This window comes from Globicephala melas, chromosome 1 (genome assembly GCF_963455315.2).
Source record: "Globicephala melas chromosome 1, mGloMel1.2, whole genome shotgun sequence".
Taxonomy (NCBI): Eukaryota; Metazoa; Chordata; class Mammalia; order Artiodactyla; family Delphinidae; genus Globicephala; species Globicephala melas.
The window spans coordinates 121,757,167-121,781,237 of record NC_083314.1 but is presented as its reverse complement, the minus strand read 5'-3'; the positions used below and the strand labels follow the sequence as shown (position 1 = coordinate 121,781,237).

Here is a 24,071-nt window from a genome sequence, read left to right as displayed (position 1 = left end):
TGGGCAGGGGCCTTCCAGGAGGGGACAGGATGTGGGCTTGTCTGAGGTGGGGAGGAGATTGGATTTGAGGCAGACCCTCAAAAGTAGGCTGGACTTGGATGACATTGCATGTGCAGAGGTGTGTGAGTGAGCCTCTAGGAATATAAGAGAAAGGTGTGGCCAGAGCCAGGGAGGGAGCACTGTTTTAGGAGTCCCAGGCGATGAGGTTGGAAAGACACCAAATGACCCAGGCTTCCCCACAGGGAGCAGGAAAACATATACATTGCTCAGTGATGTATGAAGGCATGGAGCTCAAAAATCTGATTTTTGCGTATGGTATGTGGAACCAGTCTTCACCCTCCAAAGTTATGTCTTGTGCTATTGTGTGTTCTCATCTTGTTCTGTATTTTTAACTGCCATGAACTCTAGCAAAAACAGGTTTGTTTTGTCCTCCCACTTGTGTTCTTGAAAACTGTGCTTACAGGACCTTATGTTACTTACACTCTGGTGCGTTACCTTTAATCTCAACCTCTGCGTGCTGTAAACATGACGGAAGGGTGACAGTTTCATTCGGAATAAACTCCATTGATCTCTGTCTGTGAGGCAAGATATTTTTCTCAAGCATTTTGGGGTACATTTTCTCTGAGAAGCAGTGTGAACACAGAAGGAAGTCAGACTGTCTGGGTTTGGACCCCAGGTCTGACACTTATGACCATGGAACCTATGGTAAGTACTTATCTGTGCCTCAGATTTCTCAGCTGATTTGGGCGACTAAGTATGTCCAATCAGGTACGATGCTTTAAGCAGTACCTGGTACATAGTAAAGAATGGGTAGCTTACTTAAGTCCTCAACAGGGATGAAAGCACCCCCAAGAGGGCAGAAATTCATGAATGGTGTGATTAGGAAAAAAATTTGCCCTTTGGCATGGCAGGGGCTGCAAAAAAAGGGGTTGGGAAACACTGACTTAAATCAACTCCATTAAATTAGACTGAATGAAGCATTGACAGAAAGAAGCCAAAAGGAAGTTTAGATGTACTTTGAGGCCTAGTAATCAACAGAGTCTGACATCTACCAAGGGCCTATTGTAGGCCCAGCCTGGGGTCCACCCATTCACTTTTTGGTCATTTACACTGTGAGGTAACCAATGAAAGGACGTTCCACTTTCATTGGAGCCAGTCATGGTGGGAGAACTGAACTGAGGAGGGAGTTGCTTTGCCCACCTTGTCCAAGGAGAAAATGGCCAGGATATGTGGGGTTTGGCCTGGGCAGAGAAGATAGTAAAAGTTCACGTCTACCAAGCATTTTTTTGTTTTTTTCCAGAGTAGTTTCACACACGTATCTCACAAGCACTCTTTTCCTTTCAAAATAACTTTTAATTACACGTTTAATAAAGAAATACACTTTAAAAAATTTTATTGGAGTATAGTTGATTTACAATGCTGTATTAGTTTCAGTGTACAGCAAAGTGAATCAGTTATACATATACATATATCCACTCTTTTGTTTTTTAGATTCTTTTCCCATATAGGCTATTACAGAGTATTGAGTAGAGTTCCCTGTGCTATGCAGTAGGTCCTTATTAGTTATCTATTTTGTATATAGTAGTATGTGTATGTCAATCCCAATTCTATCAATTTATCCCTCCCCCGCCTTACCCCTGGTAAGCATGTTTATTTTCTACATCTGTAACTCTAAAAAATACACTCTTTAATAAGAAAATTAACATATTACAAATAAGAGTAAATATTCCCTTTGAGCAGCACTTCTGTCTCAGTTCCCTGCTCGCCCCACAGGGCTAACCACTACCATTAATAGTGTATTATATCCAATATAGTTTTCTATTCATTTACATGCAAACTAAACATAAAAAAATGTACAATGTTACTTTGTATTCTTTTTACACTAATGATAGCATACTATGCATAATTTTTACTACTAGCTTTTTTTTTTTTTTAAGCCCATGCATGTCTTGGAAAAATCATTCCGTACTAAAACACACTGATCTATCTCATTCTTTTAAACTGCTGCTTGCCCATAGAATGAATATTTCATTATTTACTTACCCACTTCTCTTTCTGGTAGATATTTATGTTATTTCCATTTTTCCCTTTTACTAACAGCTAAGACTACGGCCTCTTTGAGTATGTGGGTGTATTTCTATAGCTGCTCTTTGAAGCAGATATCCTCTTTCAGCAGAGGAAACCAAGGCCCAGAGAGGTGACACAGGACCAGAATCCAGGTCTTTTTGTTCCAAATTCAAGTTTGATGGCTGTTTTTCCCCTCCCCTTCCAAGGCTAGCTCACATTCTCCCAAGACTGGAACATTTGCATTTGGAGACCTATTTCCTAATAGCAGTGACATCCTAGGGGCTTCCCCAGACATTGCTGCTGCTTTTTTTCACTCAATGATAGATCAGCTACTGCATGTTCCCTGAAGGAAGGCGGCTTTCAGGAGGTGGACAGGTCTGTGTGAATAAAATGGAGGTGGAGGGGATTGTACAGAATGTCTGACCCGACCTATTTACCAAGCTGCTGTGCCGAAGCAGGCGCCGTGTTTGCCTGAATGGCTGAATATGAAAGCTCCAGCTGAGAAATGTCAGAATGAAGTAATGCTTAAATTATTAAATAAGAGGGTAGTAAAGAGAGTGAAGGATCATAATCTGTGGAGACTGGCTTGTTTTGAACTGGAAAGGAAGAGATGGATGTTCTAATTGGCTTTTACTTTAAAATAAAAAGGGTTCCTGGAGCCTACTAAAAGCTTAAATTTCAGAGAACCCAGAGCTTCTTTTTGATGAGCCTTCTTTAATATTTTACAATATTGTTGAAAGAGTTTCTTACTTAATTAAAGTCTCCCAATACGTCACTGGAGAGGGTGCAGATCCGGATGGCTGGACCAGCCCTCTGTTTCCCAGCTGACTGAGACTGCAGTGCCTGAGGCCAGAGTGTCCCCTTCCATCAGCTGTCCCAGCCCTGAGCACGCCTGCAGCCCTGTCAGAGAAGATTCCAGTGGGAGCAGATACTGGCAGAGAGCATGGAGCCCAGCGAGTTCATCACGGCCTCACTGCCGCAGTTCATCCAGACACTCCCCTGGACCCAATTAGCAGATTGGAAATAGCATCCAAGTGTGTTGCAACCACTAAGGTAAAGAGGAATAGCAGACATGAAAGAATCAAGTGGGAAAAGAACATTTTGGATCCAGAAGGAGCAAGTTGCTTGTCAGAGATTTAACGAACCGAAAGAAAATAATTTGCTGCTCCTTAAGCCTTTTTTCTAACACTGCTGGATTTCATTAGCTTAGGGAAAAGCACCGAAATCGCAAAAGAAAAAAAGGAATACTTATTGTTCCCCTGTTCAGTTTCTTATTTAATATAACTTTTTCTGAAAAAAACAGATTTAATAGAAAAGGGAGGGCATCATTAATTTTAGAGTCTGCAAGAAATGAAACTGAAAAATGATCTGCTGATTAGTGATATGCAATTTGTTCCTTGAACGTCTTCAATAATGTGTGAATGTCACATTACATAACACTTATAATGATTAAACCAGAAGATGAAATAAGATGGGATAGATCTTGTGTTCTTCCCTTGACTAGTAGACAACCCATCTCATTAATCTCTCTGGGATTGCAGCCTTAAATTGAATAAGCAGTGGTACTGGGGGGAGATTTATAGCCACAAGACTTCGCAGTCTCACCGAGGAAATCTTACAGTGCTATTCTGAGAGATCTCCAAGACAATTGCTGGGATTTGTATTCATTGTAGCCTGTCACAAAACATCAGCTGAACCAGTAATAATCAGTGAACCTTCTCAGGAACTTAATATTCTGACAGCAACATTGCAAATGGGTGGTTGTTGGTGCCCGATTTGTTGGGAAGTTAAAGCATTCTGGGTCCCCATTTAAATTATTTTGTTAGAAATGGTGGCTTCAGGCTAGTGGGAGACTGTGCAGTGATAGACCTGGGTACTGAGGAATTCTCATGAAAAACCGGTGAGTTTTCGACATCGTAAGGGCAGACCTCCACAGAGCAAGTGTGAGAGGAGCTTATGGAATGTTTGTTGAAAGAATGAATGAACTGATGACCATGACTCCTCATTTCATTTAAGTACTCCCTGTGACTGAAGTCCTGACATTTGGTATATAAATGTCATTAAGATCAGCTTATTTAATGCAATTTTTAAAGGAAATGCCCTGCCACACCTTGGACCAGTAGCCTGGAGTGAAATTTGTAAAGAAGTTTTGTTTTTCCATTCAGCTTTATTGAGGTGTAATTGACAAATAAAATTGTACATATTTAAAGTGTGCAGTGTGATGATTTGATATATGTATACATTGTGAAATGATTACAACAATCAAGTTAACTAACACATCCATGACCTGACACAGTTACTATTTGTGTGTGTGTGATGAGAATGAGTAAGATCTATTCTCTTACCAAATTTCAAGTATACAATACAGTATTATTTACTAGTCATCATACTGTACATTAGATCCCCAGAACTTTTTAATCTTATAATTGAAGGCTCTTACTCTTTGACCAGCATCTCCCCATTCTACCTATTCCCCAGGTTCTGGTAACCACCATTTGACTGTCTGTTTCTGAGTTCAATTTTTTTTTTTTTTTTTTTTTTAGATTCCACATTTAAGTGAGATCATAGAGTATTTGGCTTTCTCTGTCTGGCTTATTTCACTTAGCATATTACCCTCTAGGTTCATCAATGTTGTTGCAAATGGCAGGATTTGAACTTGAAGTTCTTTCTTTCTCATAGCTGAATAACACACATGCACACACACACACAAACTGCTTGCAAAAGCAGTTTAACTTAACAAATCACCCAATACAAGATTTCCCTTTAAAAGTCACCGGTAAGCCTTTGCGTAACTACTTCCTCCTTTGAAGTGTTCACTTCCTCTCAAATTAGCCTATTTATTACTTGACTTGAGCTCAAGGACTTGAGCTCCTTGAGCATGAGTCTATGCCTATCTCTGTAGCCCCATATCTTGATTATGCCTAGGACATATTAAATACCCTGGAAACACTTTCCAGTGTATGAAACAAAAGTTATTATTTGTATGAAGTCAAAATCTATCTCCCTGAATTTCCACTTGGTAAACCTAGTTCTATACTCAAAAAAAAATATGCCAACTCCTTCTTCTGTGTGAGAGTATTTTGATGTTTAATCACTCCTCAAGTTTTCTCTGTTCCAGATTAATCCTTAGTTCCCTCAATTAATTATTTTCTATAGCAGCTGTGTCAATCATTTTGAACTTTCTGGTCAACTAAAACCTTCTTTTTTTTCCTTCTAGCAATATCAAGGAAACATTTCCACCCATCTTTTATTGGAGCAATGCTTTTTTTTTTTCTCTCTGAATTTGTGACCTATCCCATTTATCATTGTAAAATTTAATCATATTGGTTTTTACCCATCTTTCTACCTTACTGAGAATTTTTTAAATGCTTACTTTGTCAACAATGTTGTTGCCGTAGTGTTATATCTTTGAAGATTTGATCAATAAAGTTGGTAACAGAAAACTGTGGGTACTTTGGTAGATGCCAGTAGGGTCCTCTTTTCCCTTTAGGGTGGCACTAATCTGTCATTTACCTTTCTTGTGTGTTCATTAGGCCTACAGAATTTCCACATGGTGCTAGAATTAGCTTTCGAAGATATTAAATCTGTTGATTCTATCCTCCAATTTTACATATAAGGATACTGAGTCCAAAAGAGCCCAAGGCTACATAGCTGGTTAGTAGATACACCCAGACTAGAACCAGAGCCAAGTGACACCCAAGGCAGGTGTTCTTTCCTTTTTATCACAGCTGCCACTCTTTTTTAAAAAAATAGACTGGAAAGAAGTTTTAGGTTCACAGCAGAATTGAGCTGAAGGTACAGAGATTTTCCATATACTCTCTGGCCCCTTTCATGAGTAACCTCCCCCGCTGTCTACATCCCTCACCAGAATGGTACACTTGTTACAACTGATGAACCTACATTGACACAGCATTATCACACACAGTCCATAGTTTACATTAGGCTTCATTACTGGTGTTATACATTCTGTGGGTTTGGACAAATTTATAATGATATGTATCCATCACTGTAGTAACATACGGAGTAGTTTCACTGCCCTAAAATTCCTCTGTTCTTCCCCCATTCATCTCTCCCTCTCCCCTAACTCCTGGCAACCACTGATCTTTTTACTATCTTCATAGTTTTGCCTTTCTGAAGTGTCATATAGTTGAAATCATACAGTAAGTAGCCTCTTCAGATTGGCTTCTTTCATTTAGTAACATGTATTTATTAAGGTTCCTTCATGTCTTCTCATGGTTTGGTAGTTCACTTCTTTTTAATGCTGAATACTCCATTGTCTGAATGTACCTCGGTTTATTTATCCATTCACCTACTGCAGGACATCTTAGTTGTTTGCGTGTTTGGGCAATTATGAATAAAGTTGCTGTGAGCATCTCTGTGCAGGTGTCGTGTGGACATAGTTCTCAGCTCCTTTGGAGCACGATTGTTGGGTCATATGGTAATAGTATGTTTAGTTTTGTAAGAAACCACTAAACTCTCTTCTCCAGCTGCTGCTCTTCATATCATTCTCAAGGTTAACACTGGAAACATTAAATGTCTTGTTGAAATTCCAACATATTGTGGAAGATTTCTTAGTCTTTTAGGTGAAAGTCATGTACTAATGTTAATTTGAAGGTGGAGGGGTGGTCTTTTCCTCTTTCTTCTTCTAAGACCATCAGTAAAATTCCTTCTGTTTCTAACAACTGGTACATTATAGGTAGAAATAAGTGTGTGTGTGTGTGTGTTTGTGTGTGTGTGTGTTTGTGTGTGTGTGTGTAGGTGGATGTGCATTTGCTTTATGCCACAATTAAAGAGTAGGAGAAACAGGATGATTTACTGGTCAGTGAAAACCTTTCACATAATGGTAAACTGGTCATTTATGCACAGTCATTTGGGGGGAATGTGGCCTTGCTTTGTGCTCGGTAAGGGAGCTCTATCTTTGATGAGAGACATTTGTTCAATGGAAAGAAAATAGCTCTTTGTACCTTGCTGACTAAATTGCTAACTATTCTTCAGGTCTCATTGTTCCCATTATTCAGTATTTAAATACACATAATGTCTTTACTACCATTAGTCAGTATTTCAAAAGAGCTCTTTTTCTTAAATCTCTGAAACCCAGGACCAAAGAACACTTTTCTCTTAGGTATATTTTATTATTGGTTAGAATGGAACCCATCTGCAAATTTTCAGAGTCAATAAACAGTGAGAAAAAGTTTCCCTTAGAATCTTCTTAGAATTTAGCTATTAGATGGTGTTTTTGTTTTGAAAAAAAAAAAACAAACTTTAAAATCTGTTATTTCATCAGAATTGTTTGTAGGGAAAATATAAACCTCAGTATTGTTTAACTGCAGTCCAACAGAAGACTATCGTATCGCACTTCTAATCAAAAATAAATTGAACATAGTGGTAGGCTTACAGAAAGAGAGAGAATTAGATTTGATTAGATTAGCTTTAACCTGCCCAGAATAAAACTGTCTGCCTTTCCTGTTATTTGTTAGTGTTTATAGCAGGTTTCGTGTACAATGCTTTCACTATTATTTCCAGGTAGTAAAAAGCAGTCAAGCAGAAAAGACACTCATAAATGTCAGAAAAGAGTAAGGTTTTTTGCATTTCAAGGGCTTTGAAGGTCAAGTTCAACCCACTTAAGAGAAGCAGAGTGATGGGTCTGTAGTAGCATGTTGTTAGTTGGTGTTAGTTGGCATATAATTTATGTGAAATTAATAGTAATGTCTATTACTCTATGAAAGTGAAATATCCTGGGAGGATTCTATTTATTTTATATATTTTATTCACCTGTTAGAAGGTAAAATAAGCTAAATTTCCGTAATTTGGGGTGAGGAAGAGAAGACGTTCAATTTGTAAAAAGAGATCAGGTTATGGAGCGTTGTGATTCTTTCCTTGTTGCTTCCATTATATAATAATTTGTTTCTTCCTGGTAGTTTCCCTCGTCCATGCTATGAGAAGAGCTCTGTTAAGAATTTTTGCAAACCAGTGAGAGATTTTTTTCCTCCAGAAAACCTTATTGAGATGTTTTCTTTTTCTGTATGAGACTTTATTTCTTTTCCCACCAGGGAGCCTGAGCAATTATAGTTTAAAGCTACTGAAAATAGGTATGTTCTTTGATATCAAAGAGCTTCTTGAAGATTTTTCCAACTGAAGAAACCCAAAGATTGTATTTCAGGGTGCCAGTAGCATGGGCCTTTGTAGTTTAAAACTTTCAGAATGTTCTACCAAGTGGATTATTCTCTGGAGGTGTTGGACTTTAGTACTGTTGTATTTGGTAAAGGTAAGCTGTTTGAATCTGTATGTGTCTATGTGTTCCCCCCTCTGCTGAACTGAGACTCGGTAGCTACAAATTGTTTCTCTCATGATGTAGGATGAATAGAGAGAGGCTAGGGAGTAGGGAGTAGAGGAGACATTTACTGAGCACTCACTGTGTGCCAGTTACAGAATATATATTACTTTTCAGTCCTCACTGTTACTATGAGAAGTGGTAGGTTACTATCCTCATTTTCCAAATTACAGATTCAGAGCTGTAAATTTCACTTGTCTGGGAGCAAACTCAGGTTTCTTTAGTGTCCGTGGTTAGGTCCTCTGGAGCCTCCACTGGGCTTGGCTCCAGAGAGGAAGAATTATATATAAGGAAGAATAAAACCTGCAGATCAAAGCCAATTTCTTGGGAAAAGTGTGTGTGTGTGTGTGTCTGTGTGTGTATGTTAGGTGGGGGAGAATATACATGCAATATAATGCTTTGAGAACTGGAATATCAGTAGATGGTGAAAGTTCAGGTGTCATTTCCTAAGGAAATGTCTTTTGGTCACTCCACTTAGGTCCTGGCTTGCTCCTATTTTCCTGGACTTCTTGGCTTTTTTCAACCTTCTCGTCCCTTCCTCTTGTCAGTTTGCAGTCTGCAAATTCCTGTTGCTTTTCCTACATGGAAAATTGATGATTCCAGACCATGCCTTATCTTAGAAACCCCAAATGTCCATGAGAGTATTTTACTAAACAATGAACTGTGAAGGTGTATTCAATAAGTATTTGTTGAGCACCATCTGTGTACCAGATATTATATGAGGATGATGTAGTAGCAACAAAAACAGACACAGTTCCTGCCCTTGTAGAATTTCAACCGTAATAGGAAAGAAAGACATTAAATTATTTTATGATGAATACATACTAGTTTTTCTTCTTCATATTTTTCTGCCATCATCAACTTTCTTATTTTAGGAGAATAGACTGAACTCAGACCCTGTATAGACACGGTGTAGGTGCTCAATAAATGTGTATTGATGTGTAGAAAATATTAAATTTCTTTAGCCCTCATCTTTCTTCTTACAAAAGTAATATTTTAAAATAAATAGTCTTTGAGGAAAATCATCGTCTGTAGTTGACTGTCAACATCAGTCAACATTTGTATGGAAATGAGGTGTTTGTGAAGAAAGGGCTTTTCATAGCCTTTATCAGAGATAAACCTCATAAATTTGTGAGGAAGGGGCTCCTATAATCTTCATTTTACAGTTTAGAAATCTGTATATAGGAACTAATTTGTCCACTGTGGAGCTGAGATTATAATCTCTGTCTCCAAATCAGCTTTTCTTTTGACTACATTGCCTCTTGAAAATGACTAAAACAAAACATCAAGAGATGTACAAGCATCTCAGTTTCCACTTACAATAACCGTTTTTTCACCTGAAAAGCACAAAGGCAAATTATTGTATTCATTTAATTTATTGATTCACCAACATTTCTTGAGCACCTAGTATGTGCCAAAGAATGAGTTTCCAGGACTAAGGGTCCAAGATGTAGTCCTTTCCTTCAAGGTATTATAGTTTATTGGAGTAGATAGAGATATAACTTAATCAATACAGGGCTATGAGAGAAGATATCCTTGAGGTATAATGGAAAGATCACTAGCTTTTTAGACAGTCTGGTTTGAATCTTGACATCGCTACTTATTAGCTGTTATCCTGGGAAAATCATTTTTCCCCTTTGACCAGCAGTTTCCTCAAAAGTGTAAAGTGGGGGATAAAAGTATTTATGTGTATTACAGTTGTAAATATTAGAGGAAATGTGAGTAAAAGGTCCAGCACAATTCCACACACATAGTAGATGCTCAGTTAATGCTACTACAGTTATAACATGGCTGACCCAGTTATAACATGGCTGACCCATATATGTATATATGTTCGTTTTGTTCTTATATCTCTATTTGTTATCTCTCTCTCTCTCTCTCTCTCTCTCTTTGTCTGTCTGTCTCTCTTTCTCTCTCATCTGGCTATGGACTCCCCAAGAATCTAGGGACTAATTTCCTGATGAGGCAGTAGAAAGGCTAGGGGAACGGTCTGAGAGGAGGTGAAGGTTTTTAGAGTATGAAGACAGATTTTTATTTTTTGTTTTGTTTTGTTTTGTTGTTTTCTTTCCCCCAAACTGAAATTTTGGATAGAAGGAACTATACCAGTATATGAAGCTATCAAAAAGCATGGAGCATTTCAAGGACCACAGGATGCTTACTATAGCTAAGATATGAAGAATGAGCTTGGGGAGGCCGAGAGCTAGGCTGGACAAATAGTCAGAGGTCAGACCATAAAGGGGCTTTTATATCATGCTAAGCCACTTGGGCTTTATCTTACCATACAGACAGCTTCTCACCTAAATAGAAAAAGACAAGCCTAGAATTAAAGTGGTTGAAACAACTTATCTTGGTTGGTGGAGTTCTTGATTGCATGGAAAGAAGAGGAAATCTACTAAAAACATATTTGAAAACCTAAGAAATGATATATATTGAATAAGAATTTTTATGATTGATGGATAATGGAGAGGTGAGCGTTCTAATGAAATACACCATTAGGAAGCATCTTAAATTAAGTCTCAGAAGGAGCATGTGAGGCTGAAATGTTACAGGCTAAAGCACCCTGGGGCAAATTTTGTCCCTTACATGGCAAGTTCTAAAGCAGCAGAGACAGGCTCAGAGTGCCTGGACCCCAAATAGGACACTTAACCTTTTTCCCTGAAAGTCAGCATAAATATTTGATACCATCTCCCTTTCTGTGAAGGGGCCCTCTCTCAGTGGGAGTGGTATCTGGTATTGCTCAGCAGAACAGAATTATTTGTTTTCTTAAGCCTTTCTTTATGTCCTGGAGGTGGATTCTCAAAGCTCTTAAAGTATTTTGATTTTGAATTCTCACAAAAGTATGTTTTCTTTCACAGTAATTCAATATAAAAGGCAATAAAAGTGATATATTCAGAAGTATTCAGGGCCTGCTGTCAGTGCCACGTGGGAATAAACTATCTTGCCACTTGCTCATCCCACTGGAGAAAAGAATCACAATTCACATACAGGAAATATTGCCTGTGTTTGCCTTTGTTTTGCTGGTATTATCTGCTTTGCTGAAAGGCAGATTTTTTTTTGCAGATAAAAGCTGCCCTGTCTTGCTGAACTGCTCATCTGTTTTGCTCAGGAAGAAGAGGCTTTGTTAAAATCAGGAGCAAAGCCCGATTTGCAAAATAACGCCCCAAAATAACAAAATGCAGAAAAATGTCAAAATATGCCGACTTTGGGCCAACTTCACGCTTTGGAAAATTACCTAACAAATTTGGCAGATATCGTTTTTTTAAGTGAACAGGAATGATGTGTTTTCTAAGCACCATCTTACGAATTGGTTGTCAGGTGCTCAAGAAGAAACGACGGTGTGGAGGTGGCCTAGCCCTTGTCGCTGAGCTAGTCCAGGAGATATGTGGCTAGAGAAGGTGAACTGTGTCATACTCACCTGGGCCTCCAGAACCGTTCCCGGATTACTCATGTGTTTTGGAGTTTTGTTTACGCAAGGCTTCTGGCTTGGCTGCTTTTGCCAAAGGGGAAGCATTGATGAACAAGACAGGTAGAGCTTCTGCTTTTCAAGGGCTCGCAGTCCCACAGGGAAAGAGATATTAAGCCAGTCGCTGCAACAGTGAACAGAGACATTTAGTAAATGGGAGGCTCAGTGGTGGAGGTGGTGGGATTGTGAAAGTTCAGTCATTGGGACCTAATTCTGCAAAAGAATTCCCGCCTAGGCTGGGTCTTGGGCACCAGTGCTGAGAGTTTAGTTAAAATATGAAGATCTAGCACAAGCTTACCTCCCATCAACTGAACCTGTTTCTAAATTTGGGAAAGTGACCTTTGTTTCTTCACAACTATTTATGGGTAATTCTTTTCCTGGAACTACCTTTGTGTATATTTTTATGATAATGTTTACTGAATAAATGTGAATATTTGGTTCATAGAAGTAACAATTTCCAGAGAAACCTCATCTTTATGCAGTCACATATAAGACACAGGGACAGCTTTGGTTTTTTTTCTTGTTTTCATAAATATACGTAGAATTGAAAATGTTCAGACTCTCTTTGCTTTGATATCAGGTTTTCAACAAAATAACTCAGTGGACATTTAAAATTCCTATTGTGAGTGTCAGGGCTCAGTGGAAGTGGTTTGACTAGGGGTGTTAAGCCATCAGTGTCCATAGGCATATGAAAGACTGAACCTGATCCTATTCTGTATAACTGGGTGAAAGTATACGGAAGCTTCTTTTCAGACAGGGATTAAAAAGGAATGATCTCTTTTGCTGCAAACTTTTTCTCAGCAGGTGCAAAATCGCTGCAATCAGGTAGGCTTTGGTAAGTGTCAGCTGCTGTCTAACAAGTTGAGAGATCGCAAATTCTCATTCCATTTCTATTTCACTTACGTAAACACCATGTTCAATTTTCAAGTGTCTGAAGGCATGCGTAACTCTGTGATAAAAAATGGGCCTGGACCTAGAGTGGGGGCTATGTACAGAGCTGTTCTGCAAACCTTCCTCAAAGTGACATCAGCTACGACCAGTCAGGGTTCCTGGTCATGATTATAGTGTCATTAGACTTGAGAGCCAGCTAGGGTCCTAAAAACATTCTATCATACGGATGAGGAAATTGAGACCTAGAGAGGATAACAGTCTTATCTGTGGTCCCATGGGTTATAGACTTATCAAGGTATAGCCTCTGGCCTTTAGTTGCTAACTGTTTTGTGCCACAAAGGTAAATATATCAGGTCGCATTTATCAGCATCACTACTGACTGGAGCATTGTGTTGAAAGTGTTCTGAATTTGCATCCTCACTTGGAGAGAAATGGTACTGCGGTTGATTAGTAATGTCTGTCTGGAGAGAATGTGGAGGCATGGTATGCCATGTGTTTGCAGAATTTGGTTGAATGATGAAGTTCACTGGTAATCAAATAATTACCAAGTGTTGTGAATTATGCTTCAGAAAAAAGTGCTCTAAAATCTTCGTGGAGAGTCAGGATCATTTCAGAAGAGATGACCTTTGGGTTTGGTCTTAAAGAATAAGTAGCAGTTTTCTGACAGAGAAAGGAAAGAAGAAGACATTCAACGAAGGAAGGATAGCTTGTGCAGGGGAACCAATATGTGGAGAAGAGAAGGAAATCAATGATCATTGATTGCCTGCTATGTGCTCGGTCCTAAGCTTGGTCCTTTATGTGTTACCTCATTATTTAATTTTCATAATGACTCTGTGATTTTATAGATGAGGAACAGGGAGAAAGAAAATGAAGATGCCCCATGTCATACTAAGCAAAGTTGAGATTTTAATTATTGGGGCTCCAAAGTAACGAGTGGTAGCTACTCAGAGGCACACTCAGAGGTAAGGGGGAGAGGGTTGTGGGTAGAGGATATCATTAGTTTGGATTTGGACTATTACTATTGAATTTGAGTTGCCTCAGACATCCAAATAGCGGTGGCTAGTAGGCTATTGGAAATATGTCACTGACTGATCTGGTTATGATAAAAAGAAATATCAAAGCCTCACTGATGGCAGACCTTGTGCGTAACAGGGGAGATCTTTCTGCCTTTGCTATTTTAGCACAGGGGACTACAAGTAATAAACTAATATGCTTTATGTTTCATGAGCAATTCAAATTACAGTCGAATGTTAAATCCAGAATTAGTAGGAAAACTGTTACTTAGAAATGCAAGTGTTTTTGGCACAATACTACTTATTATCATCATGAGACCTGTGCCCTTGAAAAACTGTACTTGTGTTCAGCGAAAGACTGTTTAATATGTATGCGTTCCTCAACCAAGGTTCAACTTTGACCTGTAAGAGGATTCTTTAAAGAGATGCTGGAAGGTGCAGCAGTTGATACCTGTGCATGAGGATGGGGTCCATATGAATGTGTGTGACGGGTAGTCTAACTATTTTCAAAAAAAGGGGGTTTGTTGTTTTTTTAACTTGTGCAGTCTTGACAAGAAGAAAAAAAACCCAGAGGGTTTTTACATTGGTGAATTCCAATGTCCTGGGAAACTCCAGGACTCTGTCATCCTCTCTTCATGGATTTGAGGTTATACTTCCTTTAGGTTTTAGGGTGAGGGACAGGTGTTTAAAATAGTCCAGGCTCCGTTCCTGATTCTCTTTGTTCCCTAGAATGATGATGATGACAATGATAACCATGACAACTATAATAATACCACCATATTTCATGTATTTAAAAATGTTTTTCTGTTTTTTCACATGTCTGAGAAGGAGGTGTGTCTTATACACAATACCTTGCAGTTGCTATTTGCCTACAACGAAGTTTAATTCTTCCAGATAGGATTTGTGTTGTTTCAGATGGTCACCTGGGGATACTACCATCTGGAGACCACTTTAAATTGAATTATTTACTGACTTTTACCTTGAATCACACTGGTAATGTGAACTTGTATCAAAAACCTGCATGAGTATCTGACTGTGGTTCAGGTTCTCGGGGGGATTATTTTTCCTTTCTCTCTTCTTGCTGTGCCTTTCTGGATGGCAGCTCTATTTTTAGAATATTCTGACTTTAAGGGAATAGTATTTTGGTGTCAGCTTTTTGCAGAGACAACTTAGACTCCCCACCTTGTTTTCCTTTCTTATCATATTTAGAGTAACGGTGTGATGGACAATTGATGGTGTCTTAGATCTCATGAAATACTCTAACAGTAAAAGCTAACATGTGCTGAGCACTTTCCATTTTCCAGGCAGTACTGTAAGGCCCTTCATACGTAGTAACTCATTTAAACCTTTAACAATCATATTAGGCAGGTACGATTTTTTCTCCAATTTTAAGTAAGAAAACAGAAGCACAAACAGGTTAAACAATGTGCCCAAGGATACGTATATTGGCTCATTTAGTGTAACTTGACCACCCTGAGTCTACAGATAGGCTGCTGGCGAGAATCTAATTTCATCCCTATAAAGCTTCTGGCACAATACCTGATAACTTGCTGAGCACACAGCAAACAGTTGCAAGTTCCTTCTCTCAGAAAATGGGCCATTGTCCTTATTAGAAGGACAGGCAATCCTTCTTTTATGCACTTTTCATTCCATGATGCGGAATTCTAGCTTTAAGTGTTCTCCTCAGACAAGAGTTGGTTTTCTAAAAAATGTGAATTCTTGTAAGTCTTTTCATGATGTGCTGTATAAATGATGTTGCTCTAAGCAGATCTGAGAGTTCTATCAGGAACTTCAAAGCAGTGCTCAGCGAAAAGTCCGGTTTAACAAAGACTCAAATTCTTCCCACTTCACTTTATATTCCCCCTCCTAACCCTCCTCCCCGACCTCCCCTCCACACTCACATCAGATTTACACAGAAATCTCCAAGTGAGGTGAATTAAGAAGAAGAAAGAAAAGAACAATTTCCCCTCATAGAAAAACATTTTTCCTAATGATCCTAAACTAAAACTTTTTGGATGATTTACTGCTTATATTTAGAAGAGAATAACTTTGAATCCCTCCATTCTTTCTTCTTTCTCCCCTTTATTCTTTCCTTTCTTCCACAAATATTTACTGAATGTCTTTTAAGTTCAAGACACTGTGTTTGATGCTGTCTGTATGAGAGATGTTTCTCAGCCTTTGTTCACGTCCTCAAGGAATTTTTATAAAGAAAATTATAGAGGACTTTTTCCCTCTCCCCCTTCCTCCCTCTGCATTCCTCTTTATCTTTTTCTTCTATCTTCTTTCACTACCCACCACCCCCACCCTACCCTCATCCATGAACTGGAAGCCAGGGAGAAATAGAGGGCTTTGGGGGGTACACTATTTAAGCTGAGTTATATTTGAACTTGTAGAGATGGGGATGGTAGAAAACAGCAGGGCACCAGTGCGGAGCAGCCTTGACAAAGTCATAGGAACTGGGTAGCCAAGGGCCGTTGGAGCATGGTGAGAAGTCCAGGTGGAAACATGGAGGGCATGAAAGGAGAAATGGGAGATGAGGCTTTCAAGCATCCAACCATCCCTTCTTACTTCACTGGCTATGTGGAGAATCATGTGAGGCGGTAGGCCTGAAACTGCTTAAAAGGTAAGTGTTTTATAGTGTAAGGTCACATAGATTCATGTGACATGGTAAGAAAACTCGGTGTCATCGTCATCGTCCTCATCATTGTCATTCTCATCATTATCGTGGTGCTTCTGGGCAGGACTCCTTCCCTAATGACATTACGACCACCAGAATTTATCCTTATGCTCCACTTCTGTGTCCTAAACACAAAGTAAGAATTGGATTCTAAAAGACAAACATCTTTTTAAGAGTAAAAGATGCCAAGCAGATGTTCATAGAAACCAAGTAAGGCCAATGAAGACTATAAGTTGGCTGAGAATAAAACAAAAGCACCTGGTCTGATGACCTAATTATCTTCATTACCCCTGGTTAGTTAGCCCCTCTCTTCGCTCAACAGAATGTCAGGGGACAGGGAGAGGGCAACAGGTGGACTGGCACATACTTCTTCCCATAAGTACTAGGATTTAATGAAAAAAGGAGAAAAGATAACTTCAGGTTCATCTGCCCCAGTCTCTGAGGTTCTCATCATGAGAACCAGTCTTTTGGATTAAATTTCTCTGTGTCTATCTGTACAGCCACACTGAGAGACTGCTTGCGGGGTCCTTCATTTTTCATATTCAATATCTGTCTTCAGCTCTATCTTGTGGTTCTGAAGAACTTTCATTTTTTTCTGCTATGTGAAGGATATATGCTGAAGCAATACGATAAAGATGAAGAAGCAAAATGATATAAAACTGGTTTTATATAATTTTACAAAATAGACAAACTCAGTGAATGTAGCCATGATTTTTTTCATTTGGTACTGTAGCAGTTTAAAAATCGAAATGGGTCAGGAAACCTAATTTCCTCCTCAAATAAAAGAAGGAAAATGTGCAGGCATATTGAAAACTCATTGACATGTTTCATTAGGTTTTAAAATGTGTTAGAAAGTTCAGTGTGACCTCTTATCGTGCCATCTGACACTCAGAATGTTCACATTAACTTGAACTTCTCTAGTGTTTGCAGCTATAAGAAGTCTCCTTTGGGGGAAAAAAAATCCCTGAAGAAGTTTTGGCCATCTGTAATTTTTCTCTAGGACTAGCGTTTTGAACAGAATAATTTATGACAATGGGGGTGCCCACGAGAACTCTATTGCTTTGGCTTTTGTTTATTGGATTTGTAATTCTTACTGGACTGTACCCAGCCTGAACTGGACTGTCTGAAGGTGATGTGTGATGTGGCTCCGAATTCTTTTTTTTTTTAATTTAATTTAATTTATTTATTTCTTATACAGAAGGTTCTTATTAGTTATCTATTTTATACACATCAGTGTATACATGTCAATCCCAATCTCCCAGTTCATCCCCCCCACCTCCACCACCTCCCACCCCCCGCTTTCCCCTCTTGGTGTCCATATATTTGTTCTCTACATCTGTGTCTCTATTTCTGCCCTGCAAACTGGTTCATCTGTACCATTTTTCTAGATTCCACATATATGCATTAATATACAAGTATGGCTCCAAATTCTTAAAGTAGATCACCGTATTGAAGATGTTCCACTACTGTAAAAAATTCATTTTAATTTTATTTATTTATATATTTATGCATGTATTTATTTAAAGAAACCATCAACATTTTTCTGTTTGGCTGCATCTTCACTGAATAAAAAGATTATAGAATTGTGGAGCTGAGAAAAAAAGACATACCCATTCTGTCATGTTGGTTCCTATAAACTGTCTGAATTAAGGCTCCACACTATTAATTGACAAAGGGTACCTAATATTCTCCAGCAGAAGTGGAAGAATAATTGCTTTATTTTCCCTTAGTGCTAATCAATGGTACCCTGTAGTTGTTTTTTTTAATACTGGGAATAGAGCCAGAGTTAAATTTGTCCACAAATTACTGATTTTGAAATAATATAATTGCTATGCTTCAGATCAGCCTCTTAATTTTCCATATGAATTAGGTATTTTGCTTATTGACAAAATGTATTACAAAATCTGCTAATGGCTAGTACCAGTTTTTAAAATTTCTGAACCAATCCTGTAAGAGTATTCCTGTTGGTATGAGTAACAATTAACAACTTAGTTAATTCATACAGTAAAACACAGACTCTGGAGTCAGAATATCTCAGTTCAGTACCTGTCTTTACTATTTTCTTGCTCTGTGACCTTGGGCAAGTTACTCAACCTCTTCATATCTCTATTTCTTCATCTGGAAAGTAGGGATTACAGAAATATTTCTCCAACTAATAACACTCATTAAATATTATCTTCTCTTAAGTCTATGATGATTATTCATCCGTATCTGCTGTATCTGGACTTTATTCCCACTGGCCCTACTAGGAAAAGAAAAGCCAGTCTCTGAAAGTAACAATTGCAGTTTTCATATTGAGAATTCAGTGTCCATTAGTGATATCTGAAGAAGTAGTCCATTGTTGGCTTTTGTCATTATCTTTCCTGAAGGGTCTTTCCCGCCTCTCCATTCATTGACTACACCACCTCCAGAGTGAGCTTTCCTTGATCAGATCTGACCCTCTCTATCCCACACTTAGACCCCTTCTTTGTATTCTGCAGAAAAGTCCAGACTCTGGCATGATATATAACTTCTTATAACCAGATCCCTTCCTGCCTCTCTAGCTTCACTTCCTCTGCCTTCTTCAAAGCCTGCTCTCAAAATATATTGCTTTTACCTATCACATTTTCTTCATCAGCCTCCTGGATTCTGAAATGCCACTCGTTCTCCCATGTTGACCTTGTTTTTGACATTCACTACTCCATTCTTGATGGCCTCTAAGATTCCATTACCAGCTATGCTGCCTAAGGCTGCCCTTGGTAAGCTCCTGTGTGGACTCCACCAGTCTAGAATTGTCCACCTTTTTTTACCCTCCTTTTCTTATCCCCCCAACAAATGAGTGAGATTTCCCCCAGAGTTCACCATAGTTTAGCAAGCAGGATCCAGTTTGTTGATTCAATAAATAAAGTGAAACAAATGAAGGGTTTTATGTATATACTCTGAGCTTTGATAATTCATCCTTGTGCAAATGGGATGAAGCTCTGTTGTATTCAGGGAGAACCAGATTTGGAGCTTGGCCAGTGGCACAACTTTTTATATGAGAAAAGAAATTATATTTGATCAGGTCACAAATAAGCAATGAGTAGGGTCCTATCAATGTGTGAGGTTACTGAGTAACGGTATAAATAATACAGTTGGCACTGTGCTTTCATATTTATTATTGAGTAGATGACAGCATATGGACAAAAGTGCACCATTTTACCATGTAAGCAACTAATTCAGTCATTAAATAATACGATTTAAGTAGAAAAATACGCCTTTGTACTGTTGTTTATCATTTACGAAAAAGAAGCCAAAAATCTAGCAACCGACTAACCTAAAAGTTAAAGAATTTATTCTGTGGTTGAAGTTTGTGGTAAAAAGAATAAAAACATAAAAATGTTAATAAAGGTTGCAAAATTGCTAGGTCCAAATCTCGGCAATTGTTTTCTCCCTAAATCATGAATTCTCTGTGGGTTTTATTTTGAAATAGGTATTTCTGCTATGAAGTCTGATATCCTACCCTAAAGAGCGAGCAACTGGAATGCCACATTTTTGATGCATATTTTTGCAGCACAGAGGGGATTAAATTCTAAATGTCTCAGCTGTTAAAGGCCCCTTCAGACTTGCCCAAAAGAAGGAGAAAGCTTTCCCTAAAGCAATTCATCAGATCTGTTTGGGCACAGTGACATTCTCTCAGAGCTTGTGTGGATGAGTTGTACTGAATAGTTCAAGTGTTTGCAGCTGCTTGGAATATTTAAGAAAAAGATATCTCTCAGTTCTTATCGTTGTTCCCACAGGCTGGCCAATGCTCACCACTGGCTGATGTCCACCAAGGATCTCACAATTCGTGGTTATATCATAATAGGGACACCTTCCATTTTTGAGTGCTCACTATGTGCCTAAAACTGTGCTTTGCTTTTTCCACCCATTATATCATTTAATGTTCACATGTCTGATCTTAGGGCAATGCCTTATTAAATTTATGTCTGTTTTCTGCAGTACGAAAAGTTTGTTGAACTGAATCTTATGCATTATAAACTTGACAAGTACTTACTGTTGCTTTCTCTTACCTAATTGTTGGTTGTTGAATCTAGGGGATGCTCTGATTACCTCAATAAAGGCAACAGTGATCACATCCATAAACAAATCGTTAGACGTAGAACACATGTGTAAACAAGTAGAGTCTAATTTGCTGACTGTTGATAGACTCAAAACAGTTAAAAGAACAAGCAACTGATGGGATAAACTTAATTCAAACAACTGGAAACAAGGTGTGGTGCCTAAATGGCAGTTCGGAATAAAATGAAGTGATTGATACATCTGATTGGAAAGTGAAGAATATTTTAGAGTTATAAAACAGCACTTTGATGTATTTATCCTTTCATTATCCTAATGTAAGGTAGATGGGACAGATAAATGCATCTGACAATGCGTTCGGCTTATTATTTTTTGTTATGATTTGAACCTTGTCCACTTCCCAGCATATCTCCCACTACTTATCAAATGACTTGCATGTTTCTGACCAAATTAAGGCCTTTCAAAAACTCCTGTGCCTTTGTCTGTGCTGTTCCGTCTGCCTGGCATGGCCTTCCCATCTCCACTTGCCTAACTCCTTCTTGTTCTTCAGGACTGCATTTGAACATCACCTCCTCAGACAAGCATTCTTTGAATTGTCCCAGGCACGGCTCTCCCCCGTCTTCCTCTGGACTGCCACAGGGCCCTGTGCATACCTCCATCACCCCATTTAATATGTGGTATTATAATTTTCTGTTTACTTGCCAGGTGCACTGAACTGTGACTCTTTGGAAGCATGGTCTGTCTGTCTGTCTTTTATGGTTTTATTTCTGTTTTTCAGCACCTTGCCAAGTCTACACAGAATGTGGACTCAATGAGCAGTTGCACCTTGAAGGAGTGAATATATTCACGTATATCGTGGATATTGGTATTTTGTTACTTCCCCAACTCCCACATCCCTACACAGAGACACACACATTCTCACTGCCTTCTGGTGTCTGTAGATTGTGAGTAGCCTCATCCATGGTTTTCATTGTAGTTGTTGAAGCTCAAGGTCATGATCTGGCAGAAGTGACTACTAGAAGAATGTACTTCATGTTGAGTCCCATTGTCCTTGTGTCCAGAATGTGCTTGACATTAGACCTCTTCTAGTGAAATTTCAGGGTGGTTTTATATCAGCACTATGGGAATGCGTTCATGTTAAACAAGAATATGGAAATATAAAGAAAGGCAAAGAATCGGGTTCAGACAATGCAACAGAAATGGGACTGGAAGCCGGAGCTGTGAAAAGAGCCCATCTGCCCACTGCAGACTGTGATCCAGGCTCAGCACAGAGGAGTCGGTGTCTGGCTTCCACTCCCCGTTTGCTCCCCTCGTCTGCTCTCTGCTCATTACTTGGTTCCCTTTGACAGAACATGGGAGGCAGACACGGATTACTTGGGGAGCGGGCTTTTACAAGTGTGATTTAATTCCATTTTGAAGTTTCTGTCAAAAGGGCTGATTTATTTTCCTCTCATGGATGCATTATGTATGTGTTGCTATGTGAGATCAGTGAATTCAGAAAGGCCCTCCATGCTTTGGTCCCCAGACCCTCAGCCGTGCAATGCAATGCGGCAGCTGAGAGAAGCAGAGAGCCATGCTGGGCTCTGGAATAGACAAAGGCACAAATCCCATCTGGGTCTCCTTCAAAGCAAGCTGCTGTTTTGCAACAATCTACCCGTAAAAAAAGGTTCTTACCAGTTTACTTAATGGGTGACTGGCCCTTTTGCTTTTATTTAGCCATCTGTTCTGGTCTATGTCCCTTTCAACTTGTAAGATCCGTCACCTCATTTAAGCTGTTACCTTGACGCATTGCGATGTTGTGGACATAGTGCTTCCACAGAGGAGCAAATTAAAACAGGTTTTCATGATTAGAAAGTTAAATGAGGTAAGGCTGTGGTAGTTACTGGTGAGATGAGGGGTTTTGAGGAGGCAGAACTCAAGGGACTTTCAGGTGATTGGAAGATGGGGCTGGCTGGACAGGGGGATGGATGGGCTTTTCCACATCACGGGAGCTGAACAAGAGCAAAGACTTCTTTTAGGTGTGTCTGACTTTGTGGCCTTGCTCTGCTGCCCTGACGGAGACTCTGACCAGGGAGGATACAGGGGCCACCTTTGGGTTTCTTTTCTCCTTTGGGACATTCTGTGACGAGTAAAAGGAAGCCAATTCCACCAGGAAGTGGTGAGCTAAAAATACAACAGCACCCATTCCCAGAAAGTTACTTAGTTTCCCTTAAGTTTGAAGAAGAATCAGGGGTGAAGCCCAACTTCAGGAAGGAATACTTCACTGTGTCTTTGAAATGGAGTGGGACCCTGTGGTCCCCACCCCCCATGTCCTCTGCCTGCCTTTTGTCTGTGGAAAAACTTTAGCCAGAGAATAAGTTTAATCAGAGAAGTGAGAAAATGCAGAAGCAAAGGAAAACGGTCCAGCAAGACTAAATAATAATAGTTTAGTCAGTAAGCCTAGTTGAGGACCTTTAGCTCCTCCTTAAGGGCTATAGATAACATTCTGAGCCGTATCCTGTGAGCTGTCTCATAGATACTGAAATCCCCACCAGGTGGAAGAAGTTAACTATGTGATGACAAGACTGTAGCCATGACATAAGCTGCCACAATTATGAGAATTGGCTTCAAAGAAATAGGAACCAACCGACCCTGGAACTTCAGACTAACTGTCCCTAACACAATTAAGATGATGCTGGTCAGACTGCCACATGACTAATTTCAAGATGACGGAGCTGATAGAACCCCCCATCTTTAAAAGCTCTTGACCACTGGTTGTCAGTGCGGGGGCCACTCAGCCTTTGGGCAGGCGTCCACCCTCCCCCGCGGCGCTGGCACCCAAAATAAAGCAAACTTTCCTTTCCATCAACCTTGCCTCTTTAGTACTGGCTTTTGAGCAGCAAGCAGCCGGACCCCCGCTTTCGGTTACATCTTCACCCTGGAGACAAGGCTGAGTTGTTCCTGACATCTGCCCTCAGCTCTGCTCTTTCTTCTTGCTCTATACTTGACTTTCTGCCTGACCCCTTGATGGCTCCGTCCCGACGACCCATCAGTCCTTGAAAAGTAGGACTTAGAAAGCCAAGTCTTCTTACTCTTTTAAATCAATTCTGCCCTAACCACCCTGGTTTCTCCTGATATGATCAGTATTATTGCAGTTACCTGGACTCAAAATCTCAGGCATCTCTGAATTTTCCACCTGCCACTTCTATCCAATCAGATTATTTTCTGTAGCCAAGTTCTCTGTCTTCCACCTAAATTGAGTTTCTCATGTCTTTTCTCACCTTTTTACACTCCCTGCCACCGCTCTCATTTCCATCCCTCCTAGCCAATTGGAATGCTCTCCTAACTAGTTGCTGCCTATCTTTGGTTTCTCCCTGCTCCAAAGCACCTTACACACTGGCGTTTGATTATAACTTAAAACATTCACATTTCAAAAATTAAACAAACAAAAGTCTCCTTCTGCTTTCCATCAACTAACAAATTCAGTAGAGACTTCTCAGCTTGGTATCTGAGACAGTCCATAAAGTTATCGTTTGTATTTTCAGCTTTTTCTTCTTCTGTGTCCCAGTAAAACAACGTGCTATGTGGCTATGAATAACGTCATGTTTTCTT

The 24,071-nt window shown here is 39.4% G+C and overlaps 1 protein-coding gene across 11 annotated transcripts in view; it reads left to right on the top strand.

Annotated features, from left to right (window-relative positions):
- ST6GALNAC3 (ST6 N-acetylgalactosaminide alpha-2,6-sialyltransferase 3) overlaps nucleotides 1-24,071 on the top strand; it is a 766,015-nt gene that overhangs the window by 239,966 nt on the left and 501,978 nt on the right. The gene's annotated exons all lie outside the window — the stretch shown is intronic.